Source organism: Anolis sagrei, chromosome 6 (assembly GCF_037176765.1).
Source record: "Anolis sagrei isolate rAnoSag1 chromosome 6, rAnoSag1.mat, whole genome shotgun sequence".
NCBI lineage: Eukaryota > Metazoa > Chordata > Lepidosauria > Squamata > Dactyloidae > Anolis > Anolis sagrei.
The window spans coordinates 85489046-85513301 of record NC_090026.1 but is presented as its reverse complement, the minus strand read 5'-3'; the positions used below and the strand labels follow the sequence as shown (position 1 = coordinate 85513301).

General features: G+C 41.6%; 1 protein-coding gene across 3 annotated transcripts in view; it reads right to left on the bottom strand.

Moving 5' to 3' along the window:
• THRB (thyroid hormone receptor beta) overlaps positions 1 to 24256 on the bottom strand; it is a 233891-nt gene that overhangs the window by 193014 nt on the left and 16621 nt on the right. Inside the window, exon 1 of one of the 3 annotated variants that reach the window (XM_060781921.2) lies at positions 17062 to 17150. The exons of the other annotated variants lie outside the window; for them this stretch is intronic. The gene's annotated coding sequence lies outside the window, so the exon portion shown is untranslated. Of the gene's footprint in view, positions 1 to 17061; positions 17151 to 24256 lie in introns of those variants that run through there. 3 annotated transcript variants of the gene reach the window in all.

Genomic DNA, 24256 nt, shown 5'->3' with positions numbered 1-24256 from the left:
TATGACTTCGGATCTTGTGTTGTTTTAACAGATTTTTAATGTACTGATATATCATTATTTTTATTATATTTTAACTGATTTGAATGTATGGTGAATATTGTATTTGTATGTTTATGTTTGTCGTGGCATTGAATTATTGCCCTCAATAAGTTGTTAAACTGTGCAGAAAAAGTCAAATAACATAGGGAGTCTGGACTAGAATGCAAGTCCTCACTACCATATATAATTGACCATCCTTCCAGAAACCATTAAACCAGGAGTTGACAACGTAAAGATGTTGTATTGCAACTCTCAATATACTTCATGGCTGCCTATGCTAGCTACGGCTAATAGAACTTATAGACCAGCAATTTATGGAGGGCTGCATTTTCCCCACATCTACAGTAAACTTTAATCCTTCATAGTTTGTCTAAACGCTCCCAACCTTTTGTCCTTCAGGTGTTTTGGACTTCAACTCCCACAATTTCTAACAGCTAGGAAGCTGGCTGGGATTTCTGGGAGCTGAAGTCCAAAACACCTGGAGGACCAAAGGTGGGGAACCACTGCTCTGAAGACACAAGATCCTATACATATGGTCTTGGAAGCTAAAGTGGTTAGTAACTGGAAGGAAGTTCACAGGGAACACCTAGTGCTGTAGGTTATATGCAGGAGACAAAAGCAAATCACCTGTGATTCTTCACCTAAGACAAGCCCATAAATCTTTTAGGATCACACTAAATCAAAAGGTAACTCTATGGAACATAATTTATTTTGCTGTTTTTCACCTGCAAGGTGAAAGTAATGATAGTTTTACTGTGGACAAAAAGGGGAAGTATGTGTATATGTCCCTTCAAGTTGCCTGTTGACCTATGAAGACCTTATGGATTTCATAGGGTTTTCTTAGGCATGGAATACACAAAGGGGTTTTTTTCCAGCTTCTTCCTCTGAAATATAGCTTACATGGTATTTGTTAGTGGTCTCCCATCCAAGCACTGACCAGGGCAGATCCTGCTTAGCAACCCAACTCAGACATGATCTAAAACTTGAGGGCATGTAGACTCGAATGGGAAATACATAATCACATAATGCTTTGTACACAGAAATTGTAGTAAGCGACAGATGACAGACTTGCCACATATAAACATGTTAGTATTTATGTAAAATAAATAAATACATAAATAAATCAGCCCACACCCAATATCAGACACTGCAATTCTTTTGTTTTTTGTTTCTAAGTGATTGTTTTGTTTTCATGTTCTGTGGTCATTTTGTCCCATGTGTAAGCCTCCCCAGGTCCCTTCGGAGAGATGGAGGAGGAGGGGTATAAAATAATAATAATAATAATAATAATAATAATAATAATAATAGTTGCTGTTGTTATTGTTATTAAGCACACACAGGAACACTTCAGTTTCACAACACATTCTAGCCCTGGGGCTGTGTAGAGCTTATGTCAGGGAGGGGGGTCCACATGGATTTCCAGTTGCACCATTCCCAGCTACTACAAACAATTTAAATTGAAATGAAGAAGCATCTTAATTCAAAAGATTTATTCTAACTTTTTATAACGAACACTATCCTCAAAAAGTTTGCATCTGCTAGAAATAAAATATGTTAACTTTATTACAAATTATTTTGCAGAACAAAGTACTATTGCACAGTTCTAAGCCCCTTTTTAACTAGGAGTCATAGCTATTATTCAATATTTGCAGGATTTGAGCACCAAGAGATCCATTTTTAAAAGAGTGATCATTATACTAATTGCTCTACAAACATTTAAAGGCAAGATCAGCAGATGATCTATTTATAGGGTGTTTGAAGAGTAAGACATGGATAAGATGTAATTTTCCAACAGTGCATTTCAGTGCATTACATTTTAATTCAACCATTATGTAAACACTGTGGTATCAAAAAAAGACTTTTGACTGCTGTGTAGATAGCAAGACTATATTACATTAGCAAAGTGAATGTCATTACAAAATGCTTTGATGTGTGTATGCAAGTACAATAGAGCATACTCTACCCTTGCCCCAATTTAGCAAAGACAGTCCTGGCTAAGCTCTACTGCTCCACTTTTCTCAGCTGCTTTTAAAATATCCTGGTTCCTCTGTCTTCCTCTCACATCCCTCCTTCAGCCTAAGCTTATCTTAATTGCTGCAAAATGAGTTTGAATGTAAATTTTAGCTTCCACTCCATTAATTCCTGCTGGCAAGGTGGGTTAAACTGCTGAGCTTCTGAACTTGCTGACCGAAAGGTCATCAGTTCAAATCCGGGGAGTGGGGTGAGCTCCTGTGGTTAGCCTCAGCTTCTGCCAACCTAGCGATTCGAAAACATGCAAATGTGAGTAGATAAATAGGTAGTGTTCCAGCAGGAAGGTAATGGTGGCCCCTCACCTGTGGGACTTACTCCCGGGGGACATTGGGTCATCAACATCCCTCTTCTCCTTCAGGAGGAAATTAAAGACGTGGTTGTGGGACCAGGCCTTTAGGCAATCTGACAACTAGATAAGGACAACCAGATGACTAGGACTGACAGTACTGTCAAAGTGGAATTGGAAATTGGACTATGAGATGGCAAATGCTGACCGTTAATGAGGAGTAATTGGTTTGTATTGGTTTTATTGGTTTTATTGTTGTAATGCATGAACTGTTGGTTAACTGTTAATTGCTGCTATATTGTTTTATACTACTATTATGTGATGCCGGCATCGAATTGTGCCTTTGTAAGCCGCCCTGAGTCCCCTCCAGGGTGAGAAGGGCAAGGTAGAAGTAACCGAAATAATAAATAAAAAAATAAAATGGCGCTCTGTGCAGTCATGCCAGCCACATGACCTTGGAGATGCCTATGGACAAAGCAGGCTCTTTGGCTTAGAAATGGAGATGAGCATCAACCTCCAGAGTCAGACACAACTGGACTTAATGTCAAAGGGAAACCTTTACCTTTATCTACTATTAATTCAGCCAGAGAAAAAAGAAGGGATGAAATCTTACATTTTCCCTCTTGATTCATTTAGTGGTTTCTCCCACGCCCTCAATTTGTTCAGTCTCCTAAACTCAGTACATACATTCCAGGTGTCTTCTAATTTAAATAGTAGTTACATGTTTCCTTCCTTATTAGTAACTTTTGTTCTCATGTTGCCTGGCCACACCTTTTTGACAGCATCGATGTTGTTCTGCCACGTGTGTCCCACTTTCCATTCATTAAATGTTAGCATGTATGACAGAGCCTTTGTATTCATGGGAGGGGAAAGAGCGTTAGAAGATTTCCAAGTATAACACTTCGCTTCTCCTGAACAAAAGCAAATGATTGTCATTACCTCACATGGGGAAAAGTAAAACTCAAAGTTGTTATGCAAATAAAAACTAGACTTTGCTTTCTCTGTCAACCACACTGGCTGGCATGTGGCTCAGGTTTTACCACATCTCATCCATGTTTGAGATTGCAATGAGAGCAACTAAGACGTTCCACCCAGCCAAAATATAACTGGTCTGCCCAGTTTTGAAGCTTCTGACCCCTTACTACAGGTTGGGACTCACTCCAACTGCCTCAGTTCCTCCTTTAACAAGATGCTTCACCTCCTAACATCACTCAGGTTCCACCCAGGTACTAACATGTTGTTTTGAAATCCTAGTCTCAAGTTATATAGGCACCTTCCTATATCATTTCTTGCCATGTTTTATGGTTTGGAGACCTCTCCTAAAGGCTCTAGAAATCAAGTCCTGCCTCAAGGCTACAGGTAAAGTCAGGTCATTCTGCCCAGGTGTGTTGCGTCCTCCTTAAAAACAAATTCTGGCCTTTTAACTGGATGGGAGACCTTAGGGAGTCACATATAGGAGGCCCACTACCCACTAGATTTGTACACAGAATTCATTTTCCCCATTTCCTTCTTTTGTGTCTTTCATTTATTTTTTTTTTGGAAGCACAGAACAGGAACGCTGCTCCTGGTACAAAAATCTGGTCAACACGAAAGTAGACAGGAGCGGGTCCCAGCTCTTGGCCTCATTTTTGGCATCACAGGTAAGAGGCGATCGTATGCAGGCACTGGTAGGCACAGGAGCTTTCTGGGCCTGCACACCACACATATGCATTCTCTTGTGCATGTGTGGCATGTTGGAGCACCTGAGCCTGCCAGTGCCCGTAGCCAAGCACCTCTTACTCTAGAGTAAGAGGCGCTCAGTTGCAGACATTGGCAGCATGGGCGCTCAGGGCCTGCACGCCACACAGACACACACTGTCCAAGGAGTGTGCATGTGTAGTGTGCAGGAATTCCCATGCCTGCTAGTGTGTGTGTAGATCAGGGCCCCCACCAGAAGCCAGGGCATGAAACAGGTCAAGGTTTACCCTGAATGCACAATCCTACTACCCACACTAATACCAGGGTATTGCCCAGCAAAACCTCCTGTCTTAGCCTATTTGCCAAGGCAGGAGAAACTCAACTGCAAGGGAGAAAGTATACATACACCTTTAAAAGCTCTATTATGTCCTGTGCAAACAGCAAGCAGTTCTTACCAGACTATTGGTGTTATAGGTTATGGAGTCAGGGGTAAGTCTGAGAGACAGCCAGGGATAGGGAAGTTCTCTGCAACAGAACTTTTGGAACTGTCACCACAAGAGCTATTGGAACCCAAAGACTTATTTTCTTGTACTTGTTCCAATTATAAATTCTAATTTTCTTTCCATAAGATTCTGAATAACAAATTACCTCTTTTCTGAGTAAAGTATTTTATCCAGACAGGAAAAATAATGAATATTGATTTTTACTCCTGTTTCAAAAGTACTTTCACATTTAGTTCTTTGTTTCAAAGAACACCAGACAATCCAACAGCTTCTCCATGTCCATGGATTCTGTATCCATGTATTCTGATATACATTTCTCTAATTTCAAAATACATCCAAAAAGAAAACTTTGGCTTTGTCATTTTAAATAAGAGGTGTCATTTTACCTCTCTATTGTATGCAATGAGATTTGAGACTCCGTGGAGCAAATAGCAAGGACTCACTGTATTTTTGAGTAAGATTAAATTATTTTGCACAAAAAAAATAAAAATGCAATAAAACTAGAACTAACATCCTTCAGCCTGAATCCCTAATCTTTTTTGTCTTAGCATCTTATCTAGTTTGGGTATCAATTTGTTCAACTTCATCAAGTTCATTGCCAGTTTAGAACCAGAATAACTTCTTTGAAATTCAGTGGAAACAAGAAACAGGAGTCATCAGCATTCTGTTGCCACCAGAAACTAATATCCCAGACAACCTCACATTTGTGCATAGCTCTTAAACAATATGGGGGTCTTCAAAGGACTCTGAGGATAAATCCACATATATCCTTAGCCATAAACCAATAAAGGTGTTCCATAAACATGGTCAGACTTTGACAAGCAGAGCCGGCCCTGCCATTAGAAAGAAGTAACTACCTTTGGGAGCAGATACTCTACACTGCCAGAAAAAAAAATCAAGATTATCTACTTTGAACTGGATTATATGGCAGTCTAGACTCAGATAATCCAGTTCAAAGCAATGTGGATTATCTGCTTTGATAAACCAGATTATATGGCAGTGTAGAAGGGGCCAAAGATATTTCATAGAAACTCCTGATATACATGGTTCCAATCCAACACATTACATATTCATAACTAAAACCATTTTATAACTATGTCAGTGGTCTGCTCCAATTTTGCAGCCAGAGACAAAGCAGCAAATAGGACTTTCCTCCTACTAACAATTTGCTTTCTTTCTGGTTCTGGTGCAGGGTAAACTGTGTGGCACACACAGCTCTTACCTCCAACAGTTGTGGTGGATTGTGCGAGTTAGAAAGAACAGTTGAATTGGCACACCAGTATCTGCTCCCTAAGGTAGCTGCTTCTTTCTAACGGCAGGGCCGGTCCTGCTTTTAAAAGTCTGGCCATGTTTATGGAACACTTTTGCTGGTTTGTGGCTTCATCCTTGCTTCTTAAATGATTTCATTACCTAAAACAAATGGTTTGATAATTCTGGTTATAAGATTCTAAATAGGTTGCTGTGAGTTTTCTGGGCTGTATGGCCATGTTCCAGAAGCATTCTCTCCTGAGTGGATGTGCTGTTCATGAACATAATCCAGGGGTTTTTGAAATCCTAAATAAGCACTTGGTATCACAGATCTGTGATACCGAAAGCCTTTGTACAACTTGAGACACTTCTGTTGTTGTGAATCAGTGTTAAAAATAAAGCACTGACTCATCATCTTAGCCGTTGTGCATAACAAGTGTCACCACTATGTAGAACACATTCATAATCTATCAAAAAAAATTCAGCTGCCCTCTATGTACCTTTCTGAGCAGACATCTAATAATATCACAATATTGACAGAAGTGATTTTCAAGACTTACTAGATTCTCTGTCCTCACAGCTTGTTTTCACACCTTCTCTTTAAGTCTATCCACGTGAAAAGGTGAGTGGGTTTCATATCTTTGCCATATTGGTAACTAGCAGACTTTTCCACTCTCCCAAGTTGGCAATGCAGCCTGTGAATCTAGGGCCAGTGGCTGTATCTGGCTATTGCCTTCTAATGAACCCCTATATCCATTTTTAAGACCAGCATAGCTTCCTGATATAAAAATAAAGAGCTGCCTTCATGTTGACCAGTGCTTAGAGCTGCCAATTGGATGCTTTAGAAAGGCAAATAATCCCCAGGATGCCAACCTGGCAACTGTGCGTGTTTGTGTCTTCAAGTCAACTGACAACTTATGGGAAGTAATACTCAGAAGTGGCTTTGCCAGTTCCTTCCTCTAAAATACAACCTACAGCAGGGGTCCTCAAGCTTTTTAAACAGAGGGCCAGTTCATGGTCTCTCAGACTGTTGGGGGACCAGACTATAGTATTTTATTTTTTAAAAATGAACAAATTTCTATGTACACAGCACATATCTTATTTGTAGTGTAAAAAAACATGAAAGAAAAATACAATATTTAACATGAAGAACAATTTTGACCAACATAAGGTTACCAGCATTTAAATGGAAGTGTGATCCTGTGTTTGGCTGATGAGATAGTCAAGTTAATTAGGGTTGTTGTTGTTGTTCTTGTTGTTGTTGTGTGTCTTACGTCATTACAGACTTAGGATGATCCTTGGAGGGTTGTATCCAACCGACTGGCCATAATTTGGGGACCTCTGGCCCACAGCATCTGGTATTCCTTGGTGGTCTCCCATCCAAGTTCTAACTAGGGCTGAGTCTGCTTACTTTCTAAATTCAGATGGGATTCGGTGCTTTCAGCATCATCTTGTATCCAGAAACTAGAACTTCTATGAACCTAAAACTCATTAATGGTGCTTGACATCTACAAGTCTGAGGACTGAATTAAACACTAAAGCTTATTTTGTTTTCTAGCTATGGAATCCAGTTTGTCACATATGAACATAAGAAGAAAAATACTGTCTCAGATCAAATATCCATCTAGTCCAACATTCTGTTTCAGACATGACCAACCAGTGGTTTTGTTATCCGCACCATCTGTGACAGACTTGTGTCTATAGATCTTTTTGTGGTCATAATTAAGAATATCAAGCCGAATGTGCTTCCTTTCATGTACAAGCGGACAAGCTTTTGCAAGGCAATAGATCTGAGAGTTAAAATTACTGTATCTGGTTTATTTATTTAAAAATGTTTATTATAAAATTGATATGTGGGTTTTGTTTAGGAAGAAAGATGATAGAAATACTTCTTAAATATATATTTAGCTTTATAAAATCTGTAAAGAGAGTAACAGTAAGATTATTATTTTTAAAATAAAGCATTGGTTGATTTTTAAAATATATATATTTCACATCTAGTTGAAGGCATCACAGATATTTATCTGTACTGTTCCTTGTTTTAACTTAGTGTAAACTGCTTGGCCATGGAATCCTATGAAATGACCTTAGGTCAGTGGTTCCCAACCTGTGGTTCATGGATCATCAGTGGTCCCCAAGAACTTAATTATGGTTTGCAGGCGCAGCATTGCTACACCATTGCAACAAGAGTGATTGGTCTTGCAAAACCCTCTTATAGAGCCGAGGCAATAGGGATGTTGGGAGGGGAGAGGCTGACTACCCACAGAAGATGCAAAGAGCCTCCTGACTGCTGCTTCTCCTCCTCCCTCCCTCCCTCTGAGTGGAGCCATTCCATGTGGCACCTGGAAGCAGGGGCATCTTGGTGTCTTCATTTTTAGGCCTATTCCTGGGGTTATTTGGGGGTGCTGATTCAGAAAATTGCATTGAATAGACCACATCAGCTCTAGATTATTAAATATGGTTTTCTAAGGGCAAGCAGACAGCGACTACTGGATGGCATGTGTTCTTTATCAGAAACTAGAGCTGATGTGGTCTATCCAATGCAATTTTCTGAATCAGTACCCCAAGTAACCAAACCGAATCTAAAGTTGATCAAAAACTGTTTCATAACCCTTTTGGTACTAATAATGGAGAGTGGCCCCTGGTCAAAGAGGTCTCTGGTCAAAGTGGTTCCTGGTCAAAGAGGTCTCTGGTCAAAAAGGGGTTGGGAAACACTGCCTTACTCTCTTATCCTCAAAGGGAAGCAAAGGTAAATCCCCTCAGAATACACCCCATGACAGGGTCTCCATACGTCAGAAACAACTCGAAGACAAAACAATAACAAAAACTGCCTTAGGTCTCATGTGAGGAGACCAGCAATATGTCCAATCAATCAATCAAATGAAAGGGAGTTTGCAAGTTTGCATGTGTGGGTGAGAGTGAACCAAGAATGGATGCAGACAAATTATTATAAAGAAAATATACATCTCTGAAAGTGCATCTGCTCTTAGAAACCCACATCCCCTCCCTTTAGCAGTAAACATTTAAAAAGCAATCATATTGGACATCAGAGATAATCAGTGTCATATGTTTTCAGTGTTTGAGGAAAGCAATTTTTACAAGCTGATTTAATTTTTTTCTTAAGTTGCATGCAGACAAATGGAAAATCAAACCCAGAGCACTGTATTACTTATTATTTAATGTTATAGTTAGATGTATAAAGTAAACACATTATTATTGTTATTATTATCATTTTGTACATTACTCATCAGAAAGTATGGGAGCCTGCTGGATTTACTATGCGGTCTGGAATCTGATGTACTGCAGTGGTGTTTACTGCAATGTCTACACCAAAGAAGCGGAAAAAGTAACATGTACATTGGCTTTTAAGGAGGGCTCTCTGGGGAAGACCAAAGAGGAAAGCTCCACAAGAGTGTTCCAAGTGCTAATTTTCAGAAAAACAATCTCTTCAGGAGCCTACAGTTTACCTCAGTAATTTTCAGACAGTGTTCTGGGTATGTCTGCCATCAGTGAGAAGATGGTGAAGGAAACTTCTGGCCTTCTAGATCTTTCTGGGGAGCAACCTGCACTATCAGTAGCCTGCATAGCCCATTGTGAGGGCTGGTGGCATCTGCAGACCAACAATATCTAGAACGCCAGTCCTCTTCGGCATAGAAATGGAAATGATCAACTAGACTTAATGTCAAAGGGAAAACTTTACTTTTACTTAAACTTTTTAAAAACATTAAATATGAAGGGAAAAAATTAAAATTCATAGATAACAATCAATCTATACATTACTAATAGATAAAAATGAAAGTTTATTATTGAAATCAATAGGCCTTGAAATGGTGTGTTTACAATAATGTGGAAATCACAAACAGTGTGTTTTAATGGGAAATTGTTTTCATTTATTTCTGCAACAATCCTGACTGGCTTTACAAGAGAGATCATTTGTATAACATCTCTCATCTGGAGTGATAAAAGTCTAAAAAGCTGGACTCCTCGTTCCATGTTCAAACATCTACTCCAAAGTTAATATTTTGCATCCCCCCATCTCCTTTCTCTAGCAGAATTAGTGTAGTGCATTGCCAGAAAGCTTAATATTAACTCAAGTGGGACAGAATTTAAAGTGGGGAAAGTATGCCACATGTGTGTATGTTGTAGGGAATAGCAAAGAAGTGATTGATATCAACAGTGATCCACGAAGTTCAAATCAATATGTGTGAATTAAGACTATCTAAGTATGAACTCTTTACTTCACAATATGCCCATAAAAATCAATAGAAAAGCTGTGGAGTAAAGTTTATTCAATAAACAAGTCTGTAACCTAAAAGGACAAAATGAAGTGGAAGCTAACAGACTTCAGCCAGATGTTAGTGACTAGGCCACCCCGTACCACAAAAACCATGAATGAAGTAACTATAAACAAGCAAGCTCCAAAGCTGTACAAACTATGGAGACTCAACTATATTTCTCCCATCATTTTCCCAAACTATATTTGAGAAGGCGTATTGCCAGGAAGTTGATGGCCTGATCTCCAAAATCTTCTAACCACAGGATCAGACCTACCCAGAATCTTGTTTTGCTACGGTCCATTAAATACTTGCTTTGTGACTAAATAAAGGACACAGTGTCTCATGCCAGGCACTTTTGAGCTGAAAGTGGACTTTTTAAAGTTTGTTTAACACATAGTATTGTACATTATCACATCCATAGTTCTTCCTGATATCAGTTTGTGGTTCTACAATCATGACTTGGCCAATGGAACTATTCTACCTACTACTGAAGAAATGCCTGTCTTTTAATGCAGATCATACATACCAACAAATGCTATCAATCTCCTTTATTCTTATTATCTGTTTAGCTCCCTTCCTCTCCCACGATCAAGGGCAGTGGTTCCTAAGCTGTGATCTGTGGACGCTAGTGATCTGCAAGGATGAAAATATGGTCCACGGCATCACCATTACTACAATCATTACCTCGAAACCACACAGCAACAAGAGCGACTGGTCTCATGAAACCCCCTTATAGTGCCAAGGCAGCAGGGATGTTGGGAGGGGAGAGTCTGACTACCCACATCAGATTATTACTAGCACCCCAGCTCTAGATTATTAGATATGGTTTTCTGTGGGTGAGCGGATGGTGACTACTAGATGGCTTATGTTCTGTATCAGAAATGAGAGCAGATGTTGTCTATCCAGTGCAGTTTTCTGAATCAGCACCCCAAATAATCAAACTAAATCTAAAGTTGACCAAAAACCGATTCGTAACCCTTTTGGTACTAATGTTGGAGAGTGATCCCTGGTCCAAATGGTCCCTGGTCAAAGTAGTCACTGATCAAGTGGACCCTGGTAAAAAAAAAGGTTGGGAACCACTGATCTAGGGGTTGACAACATAATATGCAACAATATCCTGATGTGTTAGAACGCTAAGAAAGAGAAAAGGAATACTGAAAGTTGAGCTATAGTGTTGTTTTAAAAAGAAAAATAACAAATAACTATGAAATAATAGTTGGCACATGCTTTTTGAATTCATTGTAACTCAACACCAACCCTAATAAAGTTGTCAGTGACCTGTGGGTTGCTTACATGCCACTCCTATTTCTTTATTCTGTTTAGACTCATGTAATGACAAGTCATAACATGGTGTCACTAGCACATTACAGAGTTATCTAATTAATCCTGTGGGAAAGGCTTCATACATTATGGGGAGCAGCATGAATAGGATCGTAGCATCTCTAGAGATGGTGGGTTATTCACTCTTCAAAGTAAGTTTGTGATGTAGACAATGATATAAATAGATGCAACAGATAGTATCACAAATGCAGCAACCGTGCTAGTGTTGCTTCATGAATCCCAAACTGAGAAGAAGGGTACTTACATGATTGCTAAAGTCCCATCTAACTCTAAAATTGAAGAAACCATGTATGAAGCAGAATTCAGGAGCTATTTCAGCCACTATTCAATAGCAAACATAGACTTTCACTGTTGTATAGACCTTCAAGACTGTTCCAATCCATAAACCTGGTCGACATCAAAGTATAGCTAATCGGGGGGTTTTAATCTATAAAGGTGTTTGCTTTTGTAGATTTCAGTCCATAAATTACTTCTTTGCCCTTTTGATTCTAATATGCAATTATCAAGAAGCACGATAACTCACACCCACATGAGATTTCAACACATTCTTACCCCCCTGTGGAATTGTAAATACAGCATAAAAACTAGAAATGTCTAATTAAAAGCATTCTTAGCAAATAACAGGACTGTCTGGAGGTAGTGGTAGCAGTTTGAGTGCTGGACTACAACTCTGGAAAGCAAGTTTCAAATCCCAGTTCAGCTATGGAAACCCACAGAGTGACATTTTCTCAGCCTCAGAGGAAAGCAAAGGCAAATCTTGCCCAAAAACACCCATGATAAGGTCACATAAAGACACTATAACTGAGAAATTACTTGAAGTCACACAAGAACAACAAACCCAAAGAGATACTGAACCCTTGTTCAGTGTTACATTGGTTTTATATCATTTTAATGTACATGTCTTCAAAAGAACCCTAAAGTAGTTGTTTGGTGAAAGTGCTAAGAAGCCCATTTGAAAATCCTTGCAATGTTGTCTCACAAATCCAGTTCACAAACTGGCCAGGAATGAGGGAACATTTGTTAAATAAATGTAAGTTTGCAATGTGGGTACTCAGATGATGAAATTGTTCCCTGCAAAGGCCAAGAATACATGATGTACTATTAACCACTGTACATACTTCAAATCCTTTCCATCACTACAGAGTAATATGTACTACATATCTAGAAAGGGTAGAGTGGGGACAAATGGTCTGGACTATGACTTTCAAGAAGCATAGTTTTCTTCTTAGAAAGCAAGTCGGAGCTAGACAGATCTTATCAGGAGAATGATTAATGAAAATAACTTCATCCAGCTTCTGCAGTAACCAATAATATTTTATTCGGGATTCTCGTTGTCACTCTTCCTGCTTTTTAAATCATCATACCACTTGGAACATGCCAAGTCTGCTCTGGTTTTGGCAACTAAGCAGGATTAATTATAGAGATTTCCAGACTAATCAGAGTTTCTACTACTAGGTTAGATGGGTCAAAGATCCAACTCTGTATCGGGCATGTTCCTGTGCAACTAACTGTACTGTTTTTAATCAAGAATTGGTGTGATTTTAGTATTGGACTATGTCTGGGAAGGCCCAACTTAAATTCCTGCTCTTAGTGGGCGAGCTTGGACCAACCAGACTCATTTCCAAAACTAACATATCCACACATCCAATAGACCCACTTCTGTGATGTTAACTAAATGTAGTTCCCTAACAGGGCCTCACTGGTGACATTGCTTCTGATGAGGGCACAACAGGGCATCCAGCCATGTGACCAGCAGAAGTGACATCACCAGCAAGCTTCTGCCAGGGAGCTGCTTCTGGCTGGTGACACAGCAGTTGTGAGGGTGGCCCCCATACACCTAGTTAGCCATCTGGAAACCAAAAGAGCTCTGGGAATGCTCCTGTGCTGCCTTGGAGCAACTCCAGGACTGTTTATTCTGGAATATTTGGATATGATGCAGTCCAGTTAAAATACTTTGGGGTTAAAATAACCATGCAGGTTGAAGGATTCTGGGACTTTAAGTCAAACAAAGTAACTTGCCAGAATAATGAACCCTGGACTTCGGGAAAAACTAAGGAAGTGTCCCCTTCCTTCCACTTCTGTCATTCCATGCTTTATAACGGCATCTATATTCCTGATATATTGGATCAAAAAAGTTTTCCAACCTTAATCTTGTTTTATAAAATTAACATTCCAAACATTTACAAGTAGTCCCTGGTCAAAGTGGTTCCTGGTCAAGTGGTCGCTGGTCAAAGTAGTCCCTGGTCAAAAGTGATCACTGGTCAAAGTGGTCCCTGATCAAAGTGGTTTCTGGTCAAGTGGTCCCTGATCAAAAAAAGGTTGGGGACCACTGCTCCAGATGCTAGACTACAAGTCTATTTTCCTCATCATTAGCCATCATGACTAGAACTGGTGGGAGTTGTGATAGAGTAACATCTGAAAGGCTGCACTTTGTTCTCTTTAGTCAGGCTAGTGGGATTTGAGCTTACATACAAGGCTTAAAGAGAGGATGTCTGACCTTCCTCAACCTCAGAACCACAAGTGAAGTTGGGTTGCAATCCCCTATATCCCTGCTGGGATTTGTCGTTCAATAACATGTGGGGGTACAAATGGGGTAAAACTAAAGAACACCATTGCTATGTAAAAGGAATTCTAGTTGGCCCTCTGTATATACATGGATTCCCTGTGTGTGGATTCAGTGGCTCCTTGAGGGCAGCCATAAAGCTGAAAATGAGGTTGACACCCCTGCTTTAGGACCTCATCACACTGGAGAATGAATCAATTTTTAATCCAATTTCTGCCTCCTGCAGAATTCTGGGATTTGTAGTTTAGTGAGGCTATTAAAGACTGCTCCCTAAACTACAAACCCCAGAATTCTGCAGGAGGCAGCAACCAGATTTAAAGTGGATTCATTCTCTAGTATGATGAGGTCCTTAGAGAAAGGAGCGGTGTTTGGAAAACTCACATATAAACAATCTTCTGGGAAGGTAAGATGGAAAATGGAAAAATCAATAAAACGACTCATAAAGGTTTTGGAATTCCCCCTTGTAAAGCAATACTTCTTTGTGCGCTTCTTTGGTAACCCTTCTTATGGAAGGCCTCTTGAAATCCAAGGTAGTCATAGTTAGTTGGGACCTAGAAGTTCCATTCCATTCAATGGGACCACAGTGCCTTTGGTCAGTGTACGCTACCTATTTATAGGGCAGGCATGGAACAACTTGGCCCTCCAAATGCTTAAGTGGCTGAGGAGGAAAAGGGCCTGAGGCTGTTAGGAATGGTGGGAGTTGAAGTGTCCCCAAAGATGTGTCCCCCGTGGCATTCCTCTGCTCCCTGCTCTACCGGCTGGAAGTGAGGTCAAAGATCCCCTAACGGCCTAACCAGAAGTCCTAGAACTTTGTGCCGAAGTTCTGTTATTTTGGCCTACAGACCTCCAGCACAGAGTGTCTACACTAAACTATAGCAAATGTTTCATCCTCGGCTACTGCGCCTGGCCGGGCAGGAGCCGAGGTTGAAATGTCCTTCTTGGCATGTGACCTCATGTTTCTCTGTATGCGGCCATGTGTCATCAAAAATGGCTACGCTTGTCAGTGCTGACACATGTGTCTTAGGTTCGCCATCACAGTTCTAGAAAAAAAAATATTTTATTATTTACTGTATTTCTATACCGCCCTTCTCAGCCCTCAGGCGGTTTACAATGGTAACAACTTGATGCCCAAAAACACCATAAAACATTTAAAAACATTAACACATAATATAAAACCATAACAAAAATATTAAAACATATATCATTTATGTCTCTTAATAAATAACACTGTCCCATCTCATCACCCAGTTGGTCCAATTCCTATGTCTTTTACACTGCATTTTCAAATGCTTGCTCAAACAACCAAGTCTTGACTCTTTTCCAAAATATTAAGAGGGAGGGGGCTGATCTAATGTCCCCAGGAAGGGCATTCCATAGCCAAGGGGCCACCACTGAGAAGGCCCTGTCTCTCGTCCCCACCAGACATGTTTGTGACGCAGGCGGGATCGAGAGCAGGGCCTCCCTGGATGATCTTAAAGTCCTATCAGGTTCATAAGGGGAGATGTGTTCAGACAGGTATGTTGGGCCAGAACCATTTAGAGCTTTGTAGGCTAAAGCCAGCACTTTTAATTGTGCCCGGTAGCAGACTGGCAGCCAGTGGAGCTGGCACAACAGAGGAGTTGTATGTTCCTTGAGCGTTGCTCCAGTTATTAATCTGGCTGCCATCCGTTGACCATTTGAAGCTTCCAGACAGTCTTCAATGGTATTCCCCATAGTCACCTACAGATGTGAGAGCTGGACCATAGGGAAGGCTGAGCGAAGGAAGATAGATGCTTTTGAGCTGTGGTGTTGGAGGAAAGTTCTGAGAGTGCCTTGGACTGCGAAAAGATCCAACCAGTCCATCCTCCAGGAAATAAAGCCCGACTGCTCATTGGAGGGAAGGATAATAGAGGCAAGGATGAAGTACTTTGGCCACATCATGAGAAGAAAGGAAAGCTTAGAGAAGACATTGATGCTGGGGGAAGGGAAGGAAAAAGGAAGAGGGGCTGACCAAGGGCAAGATGGATGGATGGCATCCTTGAAGTGACTGGCTTGACCTTGAAGGAGCTGGGGGTTGTGACGGCCGACAGGGAGCTCTGGTGTGGGCTGGTCCATGAGATCACAAAGAGTCGAATGAACAACAAAGCATGGGGTATTGGGATAATGATACAAAAGGTTTGCTAGGGTAGATCCTCACCTCTCCCCCCCCCCTCACCCAATCAAAATCCTGGCTAGGGGCCTGCTATGCCCTGTTGTCTCTGAGGATGCCAGCCATAGATGCAGGCGAAACGTCAGGAGAGAATGCTTCCACAACATGGCCATATAGCCTGAAAAACCTACAACAACCCAGTTACAGGGGAATTCTACCAACAAGCAGGCAAACGTCAAGCAAGGCGAAGAGCTTGTGTTTTCCTCCCCCAAAGAAGCCACCCATCTTTCCCTTACACGCCCACACAAGATGGCCAGACAGCCTTGCAAGATCCCGGCTCTTTCCCAATCGGGTAGCTCAACCCCGGGTCTATCCCCTTGCGAGCATCTTCCTCCTCCTCCTCCTCCTCCTTCCAGGATCCCTCTTTGTGACACTTCACTTACTCATCATGGAAACTTCCACTCGCGCCCGCATAAAACTATGCCACAGAGAGAGAAAGAGAGAGGGGAGCCTATTTTCAGGAGTGTTTCCATTCTCTGAGCGCAACCAAGTCGCAGATATACATACACTGTATACATTATATAAGCTTAGAAAGAGAAAGAGAGAGAGAGAGAGAGAGAGAGAGAGATGGAAAAGTCCCAAAGCCCCATGAGGAAATCTTCCAATGCGAGTGGGTAGGAAAACCCCAGCCGGGTGTTGAGAGGACAGAAACGTCAACGAGTCTCAAGACCTCCAGGGCAAAGCAAGAAGGGACTTCTTCCCTTTGGCCCCCCAGTCACTGCCTGGGAATAGGGAGGAAGCCCCGATTGAGAGATTATATACACGAGTGGTGCGTTTGCAGACGAGCGCAGCTCTAAAAATACCCGCCCAACATCTGCCGGGTCCAGCGGTGAACTCCTGCCCGGGTCAATTTCCCTCCTCCTCCTGCCTCGCAAAGACGACAACAACAACAACAAACCCCGACTTACGGTCGCGCGGAGCCGCGGCTCCCGTTTCCCCTTCTTGAGATGTTGCTATACTCCGATCCAACGGGGTAAAGCTCGGGATTAGGCGTCTGGGAAGCCCTGATGGGTGGCACCTGAGTCCGGGCGGCTTTCCCCGCGCCGCTTGGCCCGTCTCGGCGCGCTGACCTGGTTTCCCCTCCCCTGAGCCGCAACGAGGCTCGAGCAACGTGGGGAGGGAAGGACAGCGAGTACGAGCTAGCCCTCCAGGATTCCCGACGGAGAAGGAGCCCTCCGAGGTGAGCCCATGGCAGCCCAAGCCTTGGCCCCCCGGCGCCACGAGGGACACTCCACGCTCGCAAGGCGCCTCCCCGGGCACTAAGCCAGCTCTGCCTGTGCCTGTGCCTTGCCTTGGGAGGGTTTGGGCGCTCCTCGGCCCCGGCAGCCAGCGGGGAGGGGGGAAAAGGGAGAAAGAGGGAGGGAAGGGGCATCCGAGGCACGGAAGCCACTCGGGAGGAGCCTCAGCCTTCGAGAGGAGCCATCCAGCGCCCAGCTCTCCTGCCAAGATGCTGCCTCAGCGCTTCTCCAAACTCCCCAGGAAACCTGGGCTGCTCTCCAATTGCCGGGGCAGGGGGGGGGGGGAGGTGCTCACTTTGGCTTTGGGAATGTGTTTTCTTTCCTGATTGCTGAGCCCAAGGGTATCCTCCACCTCTCAAGACCTTCAGGATGAGGGCCAGGTGCTTCAATCCCCTCTCTTTCTGACAAAGACCCTTCCAAAGGGAATCAAGAATAACCTGCCACTCTATGTAAAGGTAAAGGTTTCCCCTTGACATTAATTCTAGTCCTGTCCGACTCTGGGGGGTGGTGCTCATCTCTATTTCTAAGCCAAAGAGCTGGCGTTGTCCATAGACACCTCCAAAGTCATGTGGCCGGTATGACTGCATGGAGCCCCATGACCTTCCCGCAGAAACTGTACCTATTGATCTATTCCCATTTGCGTGTTTTTGAACTGTTAGGTTGACAGAAGCTGGGCCTAAAAGCATGAGCTCACCCCACTCCCCAGATCTGAACCACCAACCTTTCGGTCAGCAAGTTCAGCAGCTCAGCAGTTTAACCCACTGCACCACCAGCAGCTACATATACATACAGTTTATATGAAACTTCACTATTGCACAAGTCCTAAGTCTAGTCGTGTCTGACTCTGGGGGGTGGTGCTCAGTAGACACCCCTAAGGTCATGTAGCCGGCATGACTGCATGGAGTGCAGTGACCTTCCCACAGACACTGTACCTATTGATATACTCCCATTTGCATGTTTTTTGAACTGCTAGGTTGGCAGAAGCTGGACCTAACCACAGGAGCTCACCTCATTCCCCGGATTTGAATTGCCAACCTTTCAGTCAGAAAGTTCAGCAGATCAGCGGTTTAACCCACTGCGCCGCCACTGGGCTCTCTCTCTCTCTCTCTCTATATATATATATATAGTTTACATGAAACTTTGCTATTGCATAAGTCCTAAATCTCAAGTCTAGTCATGTCCGACTCTGGCAGGTGGTGCTCAGTAGACATCTCCAAGGTCATGTGGTCAGCATGAGTTACCTTCCCACAGAAATTATACCTATTGATCTACTCACATTTGCATGTTTTTGAACTGCTAGGTTGGCAGAAGCTGGGCCTAACAGCAGGAGCTCACCCCTCTCCCCGGATTTGAACTGCCAACCTTTGGTCAGCAAGGTTCAGCAAACCTGTTAGCAATAACATGCATGTTTCCGGTGGACACTGCAGAAAATGCTTCAACTGTACTTCATGAAAAGTTTAGCAAACCTTGCAAATGCTGATTTATTATCAGGAAAAGTTTGGGTCTTATATCTATTTTATATACTTATCTGTCCAGAGTCACAGAAACATTTCTCAGATGGAGTGGGAAAACTTTAAGGAGCCCTGGTTTAGATCACATGCTTGTTATAAAAATGTACTATAATGTCTTTTTTGGGAAATCAGTTCTTAAAAGATTAGACAGTTAAGACCACAGAAATACAGACTTTATCTACCCATATTATTTTGATGTTCTTGGCTTTGTGAGGAACCCAAATGAGAATTTTAATAGTCTGATACTTGAATGTAAGACTGATTTTAAAATGGACAACCTTTGAACAGTACCAAAAAATTAAGATAATTTAGCATTTTGTAATCTCTCATGTCTAGAATAGTCTTTTCAATATCTTCCATACTGAAAGTTACCTGGGATGGTCAAGAGCTCGAACACTGTTTCCATTCTAAATATCTCAGTGTCACCTTAGATTGAACACTAACATATAGGAAACACTACATGAACACCAAGCACAAAGTAGTTTATTTATTTATTTATTTATTTATTTCATCTACTTATACCCCGCCCTTCTCACCCCGGGGGGGGACTCAGGGCGGCTTACAAAGGAGGCACAATTAGATGCCCAAATCACACAACAAACAATACAAAATATAACAGTTCAACAATTAAAATGAAACATCAATACCTATTAAAATCATAAAAACTATCTCATGTCAGAGTCCATATATCAGAGTCCATATATCCATTCCATTCCATTGTCCTTGTCTATCGATAGGTCCTTTAATCAGTTGTCAGCATGGCCAAAAGCTTGGTCCCACATCCAGGTCTTTAGTTTTTTCCTAAACGCTAGAAGGGAAGTCGTCGATCTGATCTCCACGGGGAGTGAGTTCCACAGGTGGGGGGCCACCACTGAGAAGGCCCTGCTCCTCGTCCCCGCCAGTCTCACTTGTGCCACTGGCGGGGTTGAAAGCAGGGCCTCCCCAGAAGATCTTAAACTTCGAGGTGGGATGTAGAGGGATACATCTACAATCCCAGATGGATTACTTCTGATCTATTTCACAAGTAAATGTTGTACACGCAATAACATCCTTACTGGCAGTGCATGGGGTGCAGACCCAAAATGAATAAGAACATCAACTCTGGCCTTGTCTTATTCAACTGCTGAGTATGCCTGCCCTGTTTGGTACAAGCCTGTCAACGCAAAGCAGGTGAATATAGCACTTAATGAAACATGCAGAATAATCACAGGATGTCTCAAACCTACACCTGTTGATAGACTTTACAAGCAAGCTGGCATTCCCCTCCCCCCATGTGCAATGGGAAGTTGCTGCTAAATGTGAGAGAAATAAGGTTGAACACTGTGAAAGCTATCAACTGCATGGCTATCAGCCCACTCCCAGTAGACTCAAATCAAGGAAAAGCTTCATGAGAACCACCACTCCTCTTAATGTTCCCCCAGCAACAGCATGAGTATCCCTCTGAACAGCTAAACCAGGAAATCCCCAATGGATTGCCCCCCACGAGGGTCTTCAACCAGGGGCAAACCAAGAATGGGCAATTTGGAAGTCCCTGAACAGACTCAGAAGTGGAGTGGGCAGATCAAAAGACAACCTGGTCAAATGGCACTATCTAGAAGAATCCTCCATTTTGTGCAACTGTGGAGTAGAACAAACAATTCCGTACCTATATGCTTGTTCACAATGCCCTGCCTCATGTACAGAGGAAGAAGTGTTTAAAGCTACAGACAATGTGGTCACTGTTGCCTAGTTTTGGTAAAAAAAATTATTATGTCATGCTTTTGACACAAAATAAATAAATATCTTTTCAACTACAAATCTGATAGTCTACTTCTCTTTGGTGTGACAATTTCTTCAAAAATCTTGCTGGCGGTAATCACAGCTACACTATTTTATGTCATTCAGCAAAAACTCCAGCACTGATTTCCAAAGTACTTCTTCAGAAGTTACCAGGTAGCTTCAATGTTGATTTTATTGCCAGCTATTTCATATAAGAAGGGCAGTGTCAAACATAAATGACAGGGTGCATGTCCAGATACTGCTTTGGTGCAAGGAAATATTTCTCCATTAAATATGCCAGGTACATTCTTAGAATAACACGACAGCCACTCAGCCTGTCCCAGTGCAAAGGTCCCTTGCATTAGCAGATGGATTACTTCTGTTCTATTTCACAAATAAATGTTATTTTCATTCCAAACATTACTTATTTCTCAGTCGAGGATTTCCCTATGCTAGAACTGATTCACATGCAGCCTAGCCATATATGTTATAAATACGTTAAATAGAGAGTTGGAGCAAGTTACAAATACTAGTATATATGTATAGTTTTTAAAAGGAAATTGACTACCAATCTCTGAATATTATCATTCATAATGAACCTGCGGTGGTGCAATTGTGCTGGCTGAACTGCTGCCCTGAAAGTCAGTGGTTCGAATCCACGAGCCGGGGTGAGCTCCCATCTGTCAGCTCCAGCTTCCCATACAGCGATATGAGATAAGCCTCCCACAGGATTGTAAAACATCCAGGCATCCCCTGGACAACCCTAATTCTCTCATTTCAGAAGCGACTTGCAGTTTCTTACGTCGCTTCTGACATGAAAAAAGCAAAAACAATTCATATCACAAATCAACAGACCAAGAACCCTAGTGCAATTCAACATAATTAGAAACACACATCTGCCAACAAAACCTGGACAATATATTTGCAAATTAGATGGTTTTTGCTATTTATCTTATAAACAGTATACACACATGGAAATTTATCAGTTCCATACAGCTGGTTTCCCAGATTCCCACTCTCTATAGCTTGTTTCCTTGACTGTTGTATGTGGGAGGCTTACAGAACGGCCATTAAGCACATTATAAAGTTGATGGGTTGCATGTTGGAAAAAAAGTCAGCTTGTGACTAAGGGTCTAGAGACCATGGTTCAAATTCCCATTTTGCTACAAAGCCCACTCTCTCAGCCTTAGAGGAAAGCCACGGTAAACCTCCTCTGAATAAATATTGGCATGAAAACCCTGTGATAGGATTGCCATAGGTCAGAAACAAATTGACAGCACACATCAACAGAAAAGAGTGACCAATAATGGGAGCAATGTCTTGGTAACAAACCACATTAAATCTGCAAAGCAGCTGTATAGAAAGTGTGCTTTCTTCCAGATTGCCACACACATTCCTCTCTTCCACATTAAATTTTTTGACACAGGGAATTCTTGCACAACTAAAGAGCAGCTAAAGCCATAGATTGGAATGTTACCAAGCTGACTCATGATCCGGAGAGCTGCAATTCAAAACATCAACTTTTCTAAGTTCTGGTAATGGCCAAAGCAGGCTGGTCCCTTTGAGAAAGCTAGCCTATTCCAAGTGTTCATGTTTCTCTCTCAGCAATATGACAAATCTATCATTTTTATCCTCCAGACAGAGAGTAGCTTCAGCATTGCACTACTCATGCATTCTCAGTGGGATTTCCACTTGCTTGCATGTTTAATAAGAACAATTGTAAATATTTCAACTATTTTGTGTGTATATAATATCTGGCATGAAATCAAACTGCCAACCTTTCGGTCAGCAAGTTCAGCAGATCAGCAGTTAAACCTGCTGCACCACCAGGGGCTCCAGTGAGTAGCGTAGACTACTGTATCTTAATTGTTATCAACAAAAAAGAATGATCCCTATTCTCTGAATAAATTGACAAAAGCAAGAGTTTGTATTGATTTGTTCCCCACAATATAGCTGAAAAATCAGCAACATATCTGATGAATGCAAAATTTAAAATGATTTATGGTCAATCCTGGGTCCTTGGGAAAATAGTAATACAGTGGTATAAAAATAGTATGATTGACTCCTGACTTGGATGCAATTCGTCAGCTTTTGATCTGTTTTATAGAGACTGTAAAATTTATACAAAGTTTTTCCCCATTTTTAACACATTCACATTAATTAGTCTTGTGTCCCTCTATTTCACAGATAGGGAACTAACAAGGAACCAAAATGGAGATCTATCCATAACCAAACTTAGAGGACTGTGGTGGTGCAATGGGTTAAACCTTGTGCTACTGAACTGCTGACCGAAAGGTTGACAGTTCAAATCCACAGGCCTGGGTATACTCCTGCTGTTAGCTAGCGCCTGCCAACCTAGCAGTTCGAAAACATGCAAATGTGAATAGATTAATAGGTACCACACTTGCCGGAAAAGGCAAGAAGACACTCCAATCATGCCAACCACTCGATCAGGAGATGTGTATGAACAACACAGGCTCCTTAGTTTGGATATGGAGAAGAGCACCTCCCTCAGAGCTGGAGATGAGCACCGCCTCCAGAGCCTGAAATTGAAGCCTTTGCCTTTGTCTGTGTACTTGTGTCTCATTGTATTTCATTGTAACAAGGCATTGAATGTTTGCCTGTGTCTGTTAATATACTGTAATCTATTCTGAGTCCGCTTGGGGAGAAAGGTGGAATATAAATAAAATGTTATTATTATATTATTTAATCCCAAACAAAACCTGAATCCTGTATTCTGTCTGTTGGATCACAGTGGCTTATATTAGATATGGGTTCTTGATGTAGGTTGGATGAGCAGGAAAATATACTCTTCATAACAATGAAATGTTAGCTGGAAGGAGAGAAAAAAATATTGGGAAAGAACACTAATCTTCAAGATAGAACACCAGAAATATTAAACTATACTTCAATTCAAAATACTTTCAGCATAGAAGATTAAATTAAAATATAAATTGAGCATCTCTCCCTCTGCCAAGAGTGAGTCATTTACAAACAGAATGAGCCCAGGAATGGAAAGAACTCTAACACAGTGTGTGTGTGGGTGAGCTTTTAAAAAAAATATCAAGTGAAACATGGGCCAAAACCCAGAGTCTCTACTTCAAAAACATCCTTCAAGATTCTAGAGCAGATTTTGAAAGTGGACGGGACTTCCTCCCTGTTTTGCTGGTTGAAGAACTTTCACTGTAAATTGCATGTCACCCACATTATTTTTTAATATCAGCTTTAGCTACCAAGATCAATAGGAACTGAGCAACTATGATGAACTCACAAAAGTGATCTCTCTGCAAAGTATTTGGTTTGTATGGACAGGGATCCAGTCCCTTGACAATCAGAAAATCAATGTATACCTCAGTTTTAAAGACATTTATTACTATATGAGCACATCAAAGAAAATGAAATCCAAGAAAAGTAAAACATTAAGTGACTCAAATGTACAAAAGGAAGGTAGCAGTGCGTTAATCTTGTCATATAGGATTAGCCAAGGACAATGAGCTACTGTTGTCCTTAAATCACCCTTTCTATTTTTTTGAATTGTTGAATGATGATTACAACACACTGAAATGATGAATACACACTGTTTTGAAATTATCAAA